The sequence below is a fragment of the Octopus sinensis genome, linkage group LG17 (genome assembly GCF_006345805.1).
Source record: "Octopus sinensis linkage group LG17, ASM634580v1, whole genome shotgun sequence".
In the NCBI taxonomy this organism is placed as follows: domain Eukaryota; kingdom Metazoa; phylum Mollusca; class Cephalopoda; order Octopoda; family Octopodidae; genus Octopus; species Octopus sinensis.
The window spans coordinates 16,222,721-16,239,623 of record NC_043013.1 but is presented as its reverse complement, the minus strand read 5'-3'; the positions used below and the strand labels follow the sequence as shown (position 1 = coordinate 16,239,623).

General features: G+C 38.3%; 1 long non-coding RNA gene across 1 annotated transcript; it reads right to left on the bottom strand.

Annotated features, from left to right (window-relative positions):
• Positions 1-1,515: 1,515 nt before the first annotated feature.
• LOC118766723 lies at positions 1,516-16,266 on the bottom strand. Its single transcript, XR_005002632.1, has 3 exons — positions 16,045-16,266; positions 10,543-10,547; positions 1,516-1,526 (listed from the first exon to the last, which is right to left on the bottom strand). It is a non-coding gene; the product is annotated as an uncharacterized LOC118766723 (long non-coding RNA).
• Positions 16,267-16,903: the final 637 nt, after the last annotated feature.

Genomic DNA, 16,903 nt, shown 5'->3' with positions numbered 1-16,903 from the left:
TTCAAACCGAAAAGATCCTAAAGATGTTGTGAGACAAACATAGAGATATACAGATAGGTTAATGTTAGTGTATTTTGGATACAATTGAAATGCTACCTTGAAATAAGTACGTGGTGAGACAGCAGAGAGACAGATAAGTAAATTAGTATACTTATGTTTAACCCCTTTTGATATCAACCAGCCTGCGACTGCCACTAATTCCTTTTTTTTTTTTTTACAAACTTCCTGTTTAACCCATTAGTTATCAAACTGGCTATATCAGACCCAAATATTCTACCTGTTTTATGTTTAAACACCAGATATGGCCTCTTACATCTACCCTACAATGTCACACTAAAAGTAAAGTCACATCAAAATCTTGGTTACAATATAAAGCAGGATTAATGCAAAACAATATGAATAAAAGAACATTATTATATTTGATAGAGTAATCTGAATGCTTGAAGGTTAAAGTGTTCTAAATTTATACCGTCCATTAAAATTTCATATCCTTGTTCTAAACATCAACTTTAAATTCTTTTTTTTATTTTGCCAAATTTGCAACAAAAGTGGCCTTGTCCCTAAATTTCAGACAAGTATTACTAAGGTAACAAGCTGACAGAATTGTTAAAGCATCATAAAAAATACTTGGCAGTGTTTGTTCTGGCTTTTAATTTGAATTCAAATCCTGTTAAGGTCAACTTCACCTTTCATCATCTTGGAATTAATATGATAAAGTACCAGTCGAGCATTGAGGTTAATGCTATTGATTAGTCCCCCTCCCCTCAAATTTCATGCCTGTTGCAGAAAGGATTATTATTGTTATCCACCACAAATATTTCTAGTTAACTTCTTAATGATCCTCTTGTTCTATAAATTTGGTTGTCTCTCCTCTGGAACGGCTGAATGAGTCTGAAAGTGAAGTGATATTCTATAGAATTTGTGATTTATATTTTTGTCATATTATCTGTTTGGGTAGAAAACTTTGGAAAACAGAAAATTAAAATATAAAGTTTATATATTTTTGAAGACTTTCTAAAATGGTCCCTATTAAAATGAATAAAAATGCAAAAAAGAAAACTCCGTGATATATTCATATTAAAAAAAAAGATTTCTGAAATAAAGGAAGCTGTTATGAACATGTAGTTTTTTGTTATTCTTATTATTTTTATTGCTATTATTATTATTGGAATTTTGTGATGATGCATGGCCTAGCAGTAAGGTTGTTGCAGTCATGATTACAAGACATGGTTTCAATTCTTAGAGTGGGGAGTGGGGTGGTTCTTGAACAAAACACTTCATCTTATGCTTCTCTGTGATCACTTCAACACCTGGCATGTGGTACACCATATGGTAAATTAAGGTGTCAAACATAGGGCTCACACCAATGTTTAGTCTGGCTCCTGGCTCAGTTTTATAAAGAAATCCATTTTGTTATTTTTAAATTTGAATTTTGTTGTGTCTGGGGAGAGTCATTTTCTTTTGGTACCTTATAATTTAACATACTCACCAGAATTTGCTTCAACACATGAACTCACATAAAGAATCTTGCAAACCAAATCCAAAAACTGAAATAAATTTAAATTATTATGTAAAATATATATCACTAGCTTGCATTCAGAGTTGGTGCTTGACTAGTCATAATTAACATCTGTTCTAATTAAGAGAAATCAGTGCACATTAGGAAATTTAGTTATCATTTTATTATGTCAACTAGTGAAAAGGAAGCTAATGAATCCAAATACTAAAAGATGTGATCTATTCCCCTTCCCTTTATCTATACACGCCAAACAAAGTAGTTCTTTTTCTCTCAAATTATGCATGTTTGTTTGCCTTGATTCTAGCGATATAAAAAATACTAAAAGGTTTTGCAGCTGAGACAATGGAAGCTTTTTATCAAAGTGTTGATCTCAAAACTGTAAGTAATTGTTTGGATAATTTCTGTCTTCATTCTTACTCTAAGGACTCTTAATAGGTCTGTATGTGGACAATTACATATTCTTCCCTTCCTCTATCATTGGTGAAGTTGTTATATGTTGGCCCCTTTATTCCATTTACTATGGCCTACATTATGAATTGGAGCTTTTAGGTATAATTGTATCTAGCAGACCCAAGAGATTAAGCTTATGCTTCAATCCAACTTGCAAAAACTATGTCTGACACCCAACGTGTTACAGTCTCTCTTTTGCAACTAACCATGACCATGCAAATGAACAGCCTTTGTTTGTTTTCCAGTTCAATGTGTTTGTCTTTTCTCTCTCTCTCTCTCTCTCTCTATCTCTATCTCTGTATATATATATATATATATATATTGTTAATCCAAACATGAAAACACAAAGAGAAAACAACTATGCGAGGACATGGAACAAGTATAGTATTATTGGGCACTCAGGAAAGAAGGAAGGTTTAACGTTTCGAGCGGAGCTCTTTGTCAGAAACATAGGAAAAGGAAAGAAGGGAAGATGGAGGAAAAAAAATCACCATCGGTACACACGCGGTCATATATATATATATATATACATGCATACCTTCAGCACCAAAATGTTTGAGTTCAGTCATCTCTTCAGGTCTTTAGAAGCCTTTGTAAGTTGCAGTGCACAAAGAGAACCGTTTTATTCCATTAGTATATGGCCAGCTTTTCTCTCCAATTCTTCATTTAATTGCATAGGGCTTGTAGTCTGAATGATAGATGGAAGACACAAACTGAACAGTAACTGGAATCTTGAGGAAATAAATTTAATTTATAAAGTGAGAAGGAAGTGTACTCCAGTTCTTAGATTTTGTGGGTGAATGTATAGATTTTTCAAGTTATGTTGTCAATAGATATGTTCTTAAGTTAATAATTATTGAATCAAGAACTCTTTAGAATTAAAAATTAATAAATAATTAATTGAACAATTATATCAGGGATTGAGTTAATGGTTATTAAATAATATTAGAATTTAAGAATTATGTGCATAATAGCATATGTAAGTATGCGTCAGTGAATGTGTATGTTTGTGTGTATGTGTGTGTCTATAAGAGTTTCTTAAGTTCATGATTGACACCAGACTCATATTTAGAACACTTTTTATTTTTTGCTAATCTGTTGTAATTTGTGCAGCAAAGTTGAAATAAATATAACTTCAGCAACAATAACAGTAACAAGATTATCTCTGCTGATCAGATTAATATGGATTTACTCAGACTTTGGTAATAATACTCTTTTGAAAAAAATAAACAGTAGTACTATTAATCTATCTATATCTCCTGCTCCTATCTTTCACTTTCTCTCTACTCCCCCACCTCATCTTTCTCCTCCTTACCTCCTCCTTCACACATCTTCTCTCCTCCCCTTCCTTCACTCCCTTCTACAGTAAGATACATTCACAAGTGCTCCTTTAATAAAAGTGGTTGCTGACGATGTACAGGATAATGCATGCATAAAAAAAAAATTTGCAATGGAAACCTGGAATGGAAAAATGAGAGAGAAAAAAGAAGAAATGTTCTTAGCTTATTCAAATGGAAATTGCAGTTAAGACACCCAAGCCGGTGACACGTAAAAAGCACCATCTGAACATGGCAGATGCCAGTGCCGCCTGACTGGCGTCCGTGTCGGTGACACGTAAGAGCACCATCCGATCGTGGCCATTGCCAGCCTCCTCTGGCCCCTGTGCCGGTGGCACGTAAAAAGCACCCACTACACTCACAGAGTGGTTGGTGTTAGGAATGGCATCCAGCTGTAGAAACACTGCCAAATCAGACTAGATCCTGGTGCAGCCTCCATGGCTTCCAGACCCTGGTCGAACCGTCCAACCCATGCTAGCATGGAAAACGGTCGTTAAATGATGATGAATGAATTGAAATTTACTTTTAAGCTGGAGAAAGAGAACAAAAGCCTAGTGGGAGTTGCTGAGGAAACTCAAAGAAAAGGAGAAATTAATGTCGCATAATTAAGACACTGCTTTCAAATTTAATTATTATATTCCTTAAAGGTGAAATCTGACCAGTGTTAAGGAAATGACTGATTGCTTCTGACATATTTCAGTCTTATTAAACCTCATTAGTGCAACAACAGTTAGATTTAGTCTGCAAGATTGTGGTGGGGCTAAGGATGGGGAGGGCATTTTCTTTTCATCTTACAAGTAAAAAGAATTACAAACAATTCTGGCTGGTAGTTATTGCATTTTTTATATGTTTCAGTCATTTGACTGCGGCCATGCTGGAGCATTGCCTTTAGTTGAGCAAATCAACCACAGGACTTATTCTCTGTAAGCCTAGAATTTATTCTATTGGTCTTTTTTTTGCTGAACTGCTAAGTTATGGGACGTAAACACACCAGCATCGGTTGTCAAGCGATGTTGGGGGTGGGGACAAACATACACAGACACACAAACACACACACACACATATATATATATATATATATATATATATATACGACGGGCTTTCTTCAATTTCCGTCTACCAAATCCACTCACAAGGCTTTGGTCGGCCTGAGACTATAGTAGAAAACACTTGCCCAAGGTACGACGCAGTTGGACTAAACCTGGAACCATGTGGTTGGTAAGCAAGCTACTTACCACACAGCCATTTTTGTGCCTATAATAGTTATTTTTCTTTAAAAAAAAACAAAAAGAGTTAAAGGGAAATAACTGAAGTAGACCAACAGCAATAATTTAGATCATTCAGGTTGGTGATGAATGGTGTTTGCTAAAAAAAAAAATGAATTTAAAATTGCATTTTAGTTGGTGAGTGAAAGCAGAAATTTGGCAATAATTATTAGTAACTCTCAATGAAAAGTGGGGTTCACTACAATGAATTAAGAATTTCACAGAAAAATCATTAATTATCATGAAGGGGAAATTTGATCTTTGTTAACAGGTGAAATGACGGTTACTGATGTAGTGTGGCTAGGTTATATTGTGGTGGTGGTATTGGTGATTGTAGTTGGTGGTGCTGTTGCTGTTGAGTGAACGGTCTTCATCCCAGAGCTTGCAAGATGGGAGAAGTCCGAAACGTGGTCCTTTGCTATTCGTAGGACCTGCAGAAGAGAAAGCAGGTCAACCTCCGACACCGAGAGCATCGACGGATGGATGAATGCATATCCAGGGTCAGCGGTTGCGTAGGAAGTCGGGGACAAGAAACAGGAAGAAAGAGTGAGAGAAAGTTGGGGCGAAAGTGTACAACAGGGGTCACCACCATCCCCTGCTGGAGCCTCGTGGAGCTTTAGGTGTTTTCGCTCAATAAACACACACAACGCCCGGTCTGGGAATCGAAACCGCGATCCTCCGACTGCGAGAGAGAGAGAGAGAGAGAGAGAAACACACACGCACACAACTTCCTCTCTGCAAGTGCGCTTAGGATATTCTTATACCTCACACTGGGCCATTGCACCTCCTGTAGTTGGTGGTGCACAGTGGCTGTAGTGTCGGTGGTTTTTGTTGTAGTAATTGTTTGTTTTAGTTGTAGCAGTTGAACTGTTGGTCATAGAAATAGTAGTGGTGTTGGTTATAGTGAGGTGGTAGCTGTAATGGGGTTGTAGTAGTGGTGGTATTGGCAGTTGTAGGGGTGGTGCAATGATGGCTATGGTAATGGTTGCTGTGCTAGTTATGTTGGTTGCTCTGATGGATATAGAATTGGTGGTGGTGGTGGTTATAATGGTTTTGTGGGGTAGAGTATTGTGATGGTTGTAGTGGCGGCAGTATGACAGTGGTAGTTGTAGCAGTGTGATTGTAGTGGCAGTTGTAATGGGGTCTGAAACGACTAAGGGGTGTGTGGTGATGGTGAATGGATATAAAATACAAAGGAAGAGAGAGAGAGAGAGAGAGGAAGAGAGAAACACAGATTAAAGAAAGGTCGAATGACTGAATAAAAATATAAGCGAAGATTTATAGATTTATATGAATGAATAATTAAATGAATGAAGGTGTAAACAGTAGCTGAAGTAGGGGACACGCATGGGATAGTGTTTCCGTTCTTTTCAATTAATGGGGGCGTTTATAGAGTTTAACTCCCCACCTTCATCCCATACTCAGTCTCATGGACTTTAGCGTACCCTAGTGCTTGAAATCCATTTCCATTGTTGTTAATGAATGAGCGAATAGATGTGTTAGTGAATGACTGGATAAATGATTAATTGAATGAGTGGTTGTAAAATTAAAATTTAATCTGTCAAACGATTGTTGAAACTTCATGACATACACTACCACCACAAATAACACCAGCAACAACAACAATATGATTGTCTGAAATTTTGGTACAAGATAAATCGACTTGACTGGTACTTTATCTGATCGATGCCAAAAGAACGAAAGGCAAAGTTGACCTCAGCAGGATTTGAACTCAGAATGTAGTAAAGAGCCAGACGAAATGCCATTGAGCATTTTTGTTCGACGCGTTGGCGATTCTGCCAGTTCACCAACACCAATACGATAATACAAACCTCAACCACAGCAATGACAAGGTACTACTTAAGAAGAGTGGTCCCGGTGCGCGCACTCGCGTAGTCGCGCATCCGCGCTAGCTAGTTGTGACTAGTCGATCCTTACTTTGTGTTTTTGTGTTTTATTTACTTTGCTTTAAAAAAATTATTTACTTTGTGTAAAAAAAATATTTATTTTGTGTTTTATTTACTTTGCTAGGTATCCAGTCGTCGTTGTAGGATCGACTAGTCACCACTAGCTAGCGCGGATGCGCGAGTACGCGAGTGCGCGCACCGGGACCACTCTTCTCAAGTAGTACCCAACGACAACGTCAACATCAATAACAACAAAGGCGTGAACAACGACACCACCACCGTCACTACTACCACCCCTATTACCTCTACAGCTACCATGACAACAACGACGACTGCCACCTCCACCACCACCACCAGCAGCAGCAGCAGCAACAGAAACGACAATTCCACCATATTTCTGGAGACGCGCCAGTTGCGATGGGTGCAGATGTACCGAAAACGTCCCTCTCTTCCAAGTCCACCTCGTCGTCCACCATCACCACCACCACCACCACCACCACCACCAAAACCTCTGAACCTCCCCTCGAAGTGTGACTGGCTTCTACACGATCGTCAAACCTGTTAGAAATAGCAGTTGAATTCCCTTACATATGTTACGCTCTACCTTTTTTAAATAACGAAAGGACACATTGGACCATGCGAGACTAGATACACGTAGATTAGACAGAGCGGTCATTGGCCATGGCAGTGAGTGATGCTCGGACAGAGGAGACCACTCGAGGTTGAATGATTACTACTACTATTACTACTATTACTACTACTACGACAACTATCATCGTTGCTGCTACTACTACAACTACCATCGCTACTGCTGCTGCTACTACTACTACTACTACTACAACAACTACCATCGCTGCTACTGCTGCTACTGCTGCTACTACTACCATCGCTGCTGCTGCTGCTACTACTACTACTACTACTACTACTACAACAACTACCATCGCTGCTACTGCTGCTACTGCTGCTACTACTACCATCGCTGCTGCTGCTGCTACTACTACTACTACTACTACTACTACTACTACTACTATCATCACTGCTGCTACTACTACTACTATCATCACTGCTGCTGCTACTACTACTACTACTACTACTACTACCATCACTGCTGTTGCTATTGCTGCTGCTACTACTACTGCTATTACTACTACTACTACTACTACTACTACTACTACAACTATCATCACTGCTGCTGCTGCTACCACCACTACTACCATCACCACCACCACCACCATCACTACTACTACTACTACTACTACTACTAGTAGTAGTAGTAGTAGTAGTAGTAGTAGTAGTAGTAGTTGTAGTAGTTAACAAAGTACCAGCGGTCAGTAAACAGCCAACGTAAGGATGAAGTTTGCCGCAGCAGTCCACTGTAGACGGTGCAACATGATAGAAGCAGGGTGCATCGATATAAAACTTTAATTGTGGGATTTAATCTACGATCAGGTCTGGGACGCTATTGTGACCGATACATGCACTGACGATTAGGGACGGGCTATGCGAGGTGGTGGCGGTGGTACTGATGATAGTGATGGGGTAGTGACAAGTCGGTCAGTATACCTGTCCAAAGATTATCCCGGAGACCCAGCAAAAAAGGACTCCTGTGAATTTCAAGTTTACCAAAAGACGAAGACAGGTGTAGGAAGTAGAAGAAGCAGGTGTGTTAGTTTAACGCTCGGGAAGAATGGGGAAAGTCTTTTACATTTCGAGCCTACGCTCTTCGACGGAAAGGATTAAGAGTTAGAGTTAGTTAAAACACCTAAAAGTTAGTAGAAAACACCTAAAAGCTCCACGTGGCTAGGGCAGGGGGGGGGGCGGTGATCCCTGCTGTACTCTTTCACCACTCTTTCTCTCACACTTTCTTCTGTTTGCTGCTCGCTTAGCCAGCGGGGTGGCGTCATTCGAAGGCTAAAACAATGCGAACGCATTGTGACCAGCGATGTGTAGCAACATCTAATGGTCTGGTCGGTCACGTGATATATATATATATATATATATATATACACATACGTACATACATACACACCGGTCTTCGTCCTTTGGGACGGGCTGAGAGGTGGTGGTGGTGGTGATGGTGGTGGGGTAGTCGCGAGTCAGTCGGTATACCTGTCCAAAGATTATCCCGGAGGTCCAGCAAAGGCATCATGTGGGGTGGGGAAAGCCCTCCCTGACCACCGCAACTCTTCTCAGAGACGGGCCGGGCGCAATACCTTTCCACCTTGCACAATTTCTTTCGGGGAGCCTGCTAGCAGATGCACCTCAGAGTCTTCACAGTCTTTAGACTCAAAGCGTCATCAGATGCACCTTATCTGACATATGGGTTACCTCAGAAAGAGGTACATCAGACACGCCTACCCGCTGAGTGTTGGCTGAGTGTTGCAAAGTGGACCGACGTAAGCAAGCGGTAAAAGAACATTCTAAGCGCGCTTGCTGAAGAGAGGAAGCTCTGTGTGTGTGTGTGTGTGTGTGTGTTTCTCTCTCTCTCTCTCTCTCTCTCTCTCTCTCTCTCTCTCTCTCTCTCGTTTTCTGTGTGTATATATGTTGGACCGTTGAACTCTGCACATTTTTCTCTCTCCGTTTTTCTTCATTCTCTCTCCATTTAACAAACTCTTTATATATATATATATATATATATATATATAACGGGAAGCTTTATGAAAATAAACAAAAGACGAAGGCAGGTGGAATACAAACAAACAATTGTATTAGTATGGCGCTCAGGAATATAAATAAAACAAGTCTTTTACGTTTCGAGCCTACGCTCTTCAACAGAAAGATACACAGAAAAGAAACACGGAGAGAAACAAGGAGAGAAAAAAAATGCGTGCAGAAGCTAGCGAATCAACATATATATATTAAATTAGAAATAAAACCACTATTAGGCAAATCAAACAGTGAAAAACATAAGCCAATACATAGAAATAAAATTAATATAATATACAAAATATATAAAATATAAAATTCAAAATTTAAATTATATATATATATAATATATATATATATATATATATACACACATTACTTATATGTATATATATATGTATATAATATATATATATATATAATATATATATATATTATATATATATATATATATACACTACACACACACACACATACATACGCGCGCGCGCGTGTTTGAACCCCCTCCCCCCACCATCGTTTGACACCCGATGCTGCTGTACTTTCTCTACATGAAAGTTTGGGCAGCGTTGTTAACCCATAAACAAAGAATATTTATCCATTTCGAAGATGCTTAATATACTATAATTCATTTCCTGAGAAATCAACTTTTATGACATTTGGAACTCTGTTATATAATCTCAAAAATATTTAACGAAATATTGAAAAAAAATATGATTCACTGAACCGTTCGTTTCCAATGTGATCGAACAAACTATCAAAGAAATGGAACGACGACGGAGCGTTTCTGTAGACGAAAAAGGAAACAAACAAAAAAGCAAACAAAAAACACAATAAAAACCTAACACTGTGTTAAAATAGAATCATTTGGAGCGAGTGCTGTGTAAATCGAGGACGGTTGTAATTAGTTTGTTCAGTGGAAATCGAACTTTGGAAGCGTTTTTCATTAGCGAAAAACAAAAGACGGAATAAGTGAATAAAGACTACAAAGCGAAGATAAAAATACAAAGAAAGTTCTCTTTTTTTTTTTTTTTTTACTTGTATTACATTTATTGATGATGTAACTGGTTCTGTATTTGTTACAATAAGTGGTGAGATGTCGTCTGCTGGAGGGAGGGAGAGAGAGAGAGGGGGGGAGAAAGAGAGAAAGAGAGAGAGGGAGAAAGAGAGAGGGAGAGAGGGAGAGAGAGAGAGTGAGAGAGAGAGAGAGAGAGAGAGAGAGAGAGAGTCTTAGCTGGAGGAGAAAGCTGTGTGGATGGCGGAGGAACACAAAAATAGTAAGCGAAAAGAAAAGACTACAGAATAATAATAATAATAATGATAATGATAATAATATAATAATAATAATAATAGTAATAATAATAATAATGATGATGATGATGATGATGATGATGATAACTTCGTTTTAATTGAAGTACAAGGCCTGAAATTTGGGGAAGGAGATTAGTCGATACGATCGACCCAGTACTTGATGAGTACTTTCTTTTATCGACCCCGAACAGATGTAAGGCAAAATTGACCTCGGCGGTATTTGAACTCAGAACTGAAAGAGCGGCCAGAAACATTGCTAAGCATTTTGCCCGACGTTCAGACAGTTTTGCCAGATTTCTTTCTTAACAACAACAACAACAACAGCAGCAGCAGCAGCAGCAGCGCAGCAGCAGCAGCAGCAGCAGCAGCACTGAAGATAAAAAGGAAAGGAAGAAGAGAAGAAATAGATAAATATTATAAGAAATAAAGGATGAGAGAAAGGAAATGAAAAGGGGGCATACGGGATTATTAACAAAGGGGAAAAGGGGAACAGAAAGAAAAAGAAGGAAATAAATGAATGAAGACAAAGGCAAAGGAAGAGAAATGAATTAAGGAAATTAATTTGAAGAAGAAGAAGTAGAAGAAGAAGAAGAAGAAGAAGAAGAAGAAGAAGAAGAAGAATCTACGGAAGGCAATATTGTCGGAATAAGAATGAATAGGGATTATAAAACAAATGAAATTAAACGAAAAGAAAAGAGAGGAATGAGTAAAGAAATAGAAGAGAAAGAAAGAAAGAAAGAAAAGAAGAAAGTGAAAAAATAGGAAGAAAGTGAAAAGAGAGAAAGAAAGTAAAAGAAAGAGAAACAAAGACAGCAAAAGAAAGTCCGTAAAAAAAATTGAAAAAAAACTTCAATAAACATGAGGACAAAGAATGAACGAAAAAAAATCAGAGAGGAAAGGTAGGCGTAAGAGGAAAGAGACGGGAAGAGAGAGAAAGAGAGAACGGAAGAGAGTGGAAGAAAGAGCAAAAGAGAGAGAAAGAGAGAACGGAAGAGAGAGAGAGAAGAAGAAAGAGCAAAAGAGAGAGAGAAAGAGAATATTGGAAAGATGGAGGTAGAAACAGAGAGTGAAAGTAAAGACGAAATGATTTTTGCTGTTGTTATTGTTGTTGTTGTTAGTGTTGCTAGTGGGGATGATAGCGGCGGGGGTTATAATAGTAGCAGTGGCAGTAGAGGTTGTAGTAGTGAATAGTAGCTGTTTTATTGCCTGAATAAAGTAAACAAATATTACCATGCAAGTAATATAATCTAATTCAACCTCCCATCCATCTTCAATGTGAAACTCAATATTGGCAAGAACTAAGCCCGATTCAGAAATATTTCTCCACAAGACAGAAATATTATAAAGTATTTAGTCGGCTAAAGTTAAAAGTAAGCTATAGTTGCTTGACGAATATGAGGAGCATCACCGCAGGTGGTGTGGTGTGCTAAATCATTTAATAAGCCCTATAACCCTGGAAAACATTTCTTTTGCCATTTATCTCTAAAATCCGTCAATTTGGACAACAAAGGACGTAACTGGAATTGTCAGAATAAAGTGCTATGACATTTTGGCAATTTACTCTGTTACTTGTTTCAGTCGTTTGACTGCGGCCATGCTGGAGCACCGCCTTTAATCAAGCAACTCGACCCCGGGACTTATTCTTTTGTAAGCCCAGTACTTATTCTATCGGTCTCTTTTACCGAACCGTTAAGTAACGGGGACATAAACATACCAGCATCGGTTGTCAAGCAATGCTAGGAGGACAAACACAGACACACAAACACACACACGCATATATATATATATAATATATATATATATATATATATATATATATATATATATAGTGGAGGCGCAATGGCCCAGTGGTTAGGGCAGCGGACACGCGGTCGTAGGATCGCGGTTTCGATTCCCAGACCGGGAATCTTTGTGAGTGTTTATTGAGCGAAAACACCTAAAGCTCCACGATGCTCCGGCAGGGGATGGTGGTGATCCCTGCTGTACTCTTTCACCACAACTTTCTCTCACTCTTTCTTCCTGTTTCTGTTGTACCTGTATTTTCAAAGGGCCGGCCTTGTCACTCTCTGTGTCAGGCTGAATATCCCCGAGAACTACGTTAAGGGTACACGTGTCTGTGGAGTGCTCAGCCACTTACACATTAATTTCACGTGCAAGCTGTTCCGTTGATCGGAACAACCGGAACCCTCGTCGTCGTAACCGACGGAGTGCTCCCATATATATATATATATATATATATACATATATACGACGGACTTCTTTTCAGTTTCCGTCTACCAAATCCACTCACAAGGCTTTGGTCGGCCCGAGGCTATAGTAGAAGACTCTTGCCCAAGGTGCCACGCAGTGGGACTGAACCCGGAACCATGTGGTTGGTAAACAAGCTACTTACCACACAGCCACTCCTGCGCCTTTATGAAAATATTTATGAAAATAAAAACAATAATTTTATTGAGTTACGGTTTAAGGCCCCAAAAGACTGAACTTAAAACCATAAGTTCACATGAAACAAAGCAACACCATCGCATTGTCAAGCTCTGTATGGTATTTGAAAGAACAAAATATTGCAAATGTTAATATCACTTAATTCATCCTAAACTTCAGCAACAAAAATTTCCATGAATCTTCTTTAGTGAAAAGAAATACTTCGTCATAACCAAACGACAACATTTTAAATACGAAGATATCAAAATTACGAAGGCATCAAAATAAATACTAGTTTGGTATTTATTCTTAAAAGAACTATGCAGCCTGATTTAATCTAAACACCCGAACACCTGTAAATTTGTAAATTTGTAAAGGACCATTCCGTATGCAAGAGAGACTGAACGTTAGCAAACAGACGAGCAACGCTGACAAAAATTGACTGTGAAGGGTACTTGTTCCAACAGACTGCCCCGTTTGAGCATATATGTGTACACACACACACACACACACACACACACACACACACACACACACACACATACATACACACACACAGAGGGTGTAACAGATAAATTGGGACCATTTAAATATCTTTATTCTAATTAGTATAAATCAAACACTAGACATTTTATGCTTATGCCAATTCATTCTGGAGTGTTTAGCCCTCATTTCAGTTCCATGCGACCGCCATTTGCTTTCTTTACCAGTTCAATCCATTTACGAAATGATACCCTTACCTTAGCCATCTCTTTCTTTTTCGTTTTACCGAACGCTCGCTTGATCGAAGCCTTTGGTGAAGACACACAAAAGTGAGAAGTTGCGTTGGATGTTGCTTCAATTGCAATCCATAGCCAAAAATCACACGGATCCAAATCTGGCGAGTTAGAGGGCCAGACATCCTTAGGAACAAACACGGGAAATTCCTTCTTCAAAATTCTTGCACTGTTTTCGAAGAATGGGCGGATGCGGAGTACTATACAAACATGACTCGACTTGCATTATAATGCTTCCTAATCCAAGGCAACAAACTTCTAAGATTAAGATACCCTGTTGTGTTGGTTTTAAGACCCACTTTAATAAAATAAGGCGGCATCAGTTTCCGATCGCTTGCAACAACTTCAAAGATCATAATAGAAGCTGGATTCTTGCTATGCATAGCTGAAAGAACTTGGGAAGGGTCGTATGCTACCACTTGTGAGTTTTGATGGTTCTCAACTTTGTCTACCATGAACTTCTTTTCATCCACGAAGATGCAGACGTCTCCGCCACGATATTTGAGACGACTAAAAAGTTTGAAACTTCTTTCAGCTCAAATGATTTGGGGTTCGATTCAGTCGATCTGCCAAGAAGCGAGGTGTACGTTTCCGATCACTGCGAGGACTGTGAGGCTTTCTCTGAAGATCCCGATTTTTCTTCAAACTGGCTACAACCATAAAAAACGGTAGATTTGACATACTTTGTGGCTCTAACAAAGTCCCCAGCACTTTTGCCGGCGCGGAATAATTCTGAAATCGGGTCCGATTTCATATTTACATATTTTCTACGTTATCTCGACAACCGGCTATAGTTATTTGAAGGACACTGCTCTAAAACGGCCAGGTTCCATTAGAAAGTGAAAATAGTTTCTCACTTTCAATTTGAACCAAAATTACAAGTTGTGGCATCAGGAGAGTAACAATGTGTAGAATAATGAAAGTAATGCTTCTCTGGGATTAGTCACACCTGTACTATGATATAGAAATCTGCTTATCTATCTATCTATCTATCTATCTATCTATCTATCTATCTATCTATCTATCTATCTATCTATCTATCTATCTATCTATCTATATATATATATATATATATATTATATATATATATATCGGGTCATCCCATAAATAAATCGTTTTTTTCAATTGCATGAACTAAAAGTCGAAGGGGGACGGGATAAACTACCTGCATCAACTTGCTAGAAAAGTAGGTAATGATTTTACCCTGTCCTTATTCTTAGTGCAAGTTTTGAAGAGTGCAGTTCGATTTTAACAGTTATTTTTTCAAAGCTATAATGGAAGTGACAAAGGAATATATTCGGCATATTTTGCTTTATGAGTTCTATAAAGACAACAGCGCAACGGAAAGTGAAAAGAATATTAATGGAGTATATGGGGATCGGACAATAAGCGTAAGCCAGTGTGAACTGTAGTTCCAGAAATTCCAAGCCGGAAACTACAGCCTAGAAGACGAGTCTCATCCTAGAAGATCTGTAGAGCACGACAAGGACATCTTGCAAATCCTGGTGGAACAAAATCCTATCGTAACTGTTGAGGAACAAGCAGAGAAGTTTGAATTTGGTCGTTCAACCAGTCATTTAAGTCAGCGCTAGAAGAAAAACTACCATCTTTGGTTTCAAGACGAAAATAGTTCTTCCTCCAGGATAATGCTCGGCCACATACAACGAAAATGACATTCCAAAAGCTGGAGAAGTTTGAATGGGAAACGATGCACTACCCACCAAAATAAATGACGTGCAAAAAAATTGCATTATTTATGGGAAGACCCAATATAAAGGTTACCAAATAAACTATGTTTTTAGTACAAGTACTAAAATATCCTCGGAAACGAAGTGGTGTCGCACAATTTTGAGGTTATTTTCGGGCAATATTTCAACGCATGCGTTGAATTCTACTCAGAAAAATATTTATGAAAATGTACACATAAATATTGTATCAAAATAAGCCACAACCAAAAATATTTCATTATAAGACACCCCTTCTATATGTGTTATGAGGAAATACAATCATTCACTCTCTCTCACATACATACGCACATGTATATGAAACATAATGTGCATGTGTGTGTATTTGTGTGTCTGTGAGAGAGAGAGAGAAATAGGGAGATAGAAGGGGAGAGAGAGAGGGGAGAGGGGGAGAGAGAGGGGGAGAGAGGGGAAGAGAGGGAGAGAGAGAGGGGGAGAGAGAGCGAGAGAGAGAGCGAGTGCCACTTACACATGCATACAAAAAATATAGAATGACAACTCACACCTTCACTCACTCCCTCACTCTCTCTCTCATGCACTCGCACACTCGCACGCGCGCACACACACGACCATTTTATATAACGTACGTACATCTTTCATTTTCTTTTCTCACTTCAAAGCAAATATCACCTTTTCACTTTCTCTTCTCTGCTCTCTTCAAAACATAAAGAAATTAAAAAAATTACGGAAATTAACGAACAATCACATGATCCCATATGATCAACCGTAAGATCGAGTTGACAACTTTGCTGCTTCAAACCAAAGAATGCCATAAAATAACTTCCTTTGGGACGCACATGCTTACACACACACACACACACACTAGGTAAAGCTTCTGTACGAATTATGTTATCTCTTGCTGTGTGCGCGCGCAAAATTACAGCTCAAATCCAATTGAAATGCCTTTTTTTTCCATTCTGTAATTTGTATTTACGATGGGCATATTTAAAAACCTGATCTTCGATATAAACTTAAAAGGAAGTTTTCCCGGAAATCCTGTCCTTTACCTGTCGTTTCTAGCATATCTGCGGTGACATTTGCGCCTCCGCCCCTTATATTTTTCCTAAATTTCTTCCGATTCCTATGTTTTCGATACAGGAGATTAGGATTTCGCCCAAAAAACACGTTCTCAATCTTTTACTTTTTTCCCTCCCCACCCTAATTTCTTCATTTTTTACTTTTTTCCAAATTTTTACTTGGTAATTCACAGAGAGAAAAAAAAACAGGGAGTACGAATCTTCTTCCTTTTTTCTTAAACAAACCCTAAAATTACCTTCCCAAACAACCACCTATCATCTCATCACTTTCAAAAAGTTACTAATTGCCAATGTTTCACTTTTAGCTTTTTGGAAAGTAGAAAAATTTCTTAAATAGTGTTATCATAAATCATATAAATTTATAGACTAAACTATTTGGTTAAAAATGGTAAATTATGTGAACACAGTTAAGTAATATTTTATTGCAAAATAAACATGTAAATTTAAAATAAGAAAAAGCTACAATTACTTTTTCGCCAACTTCAT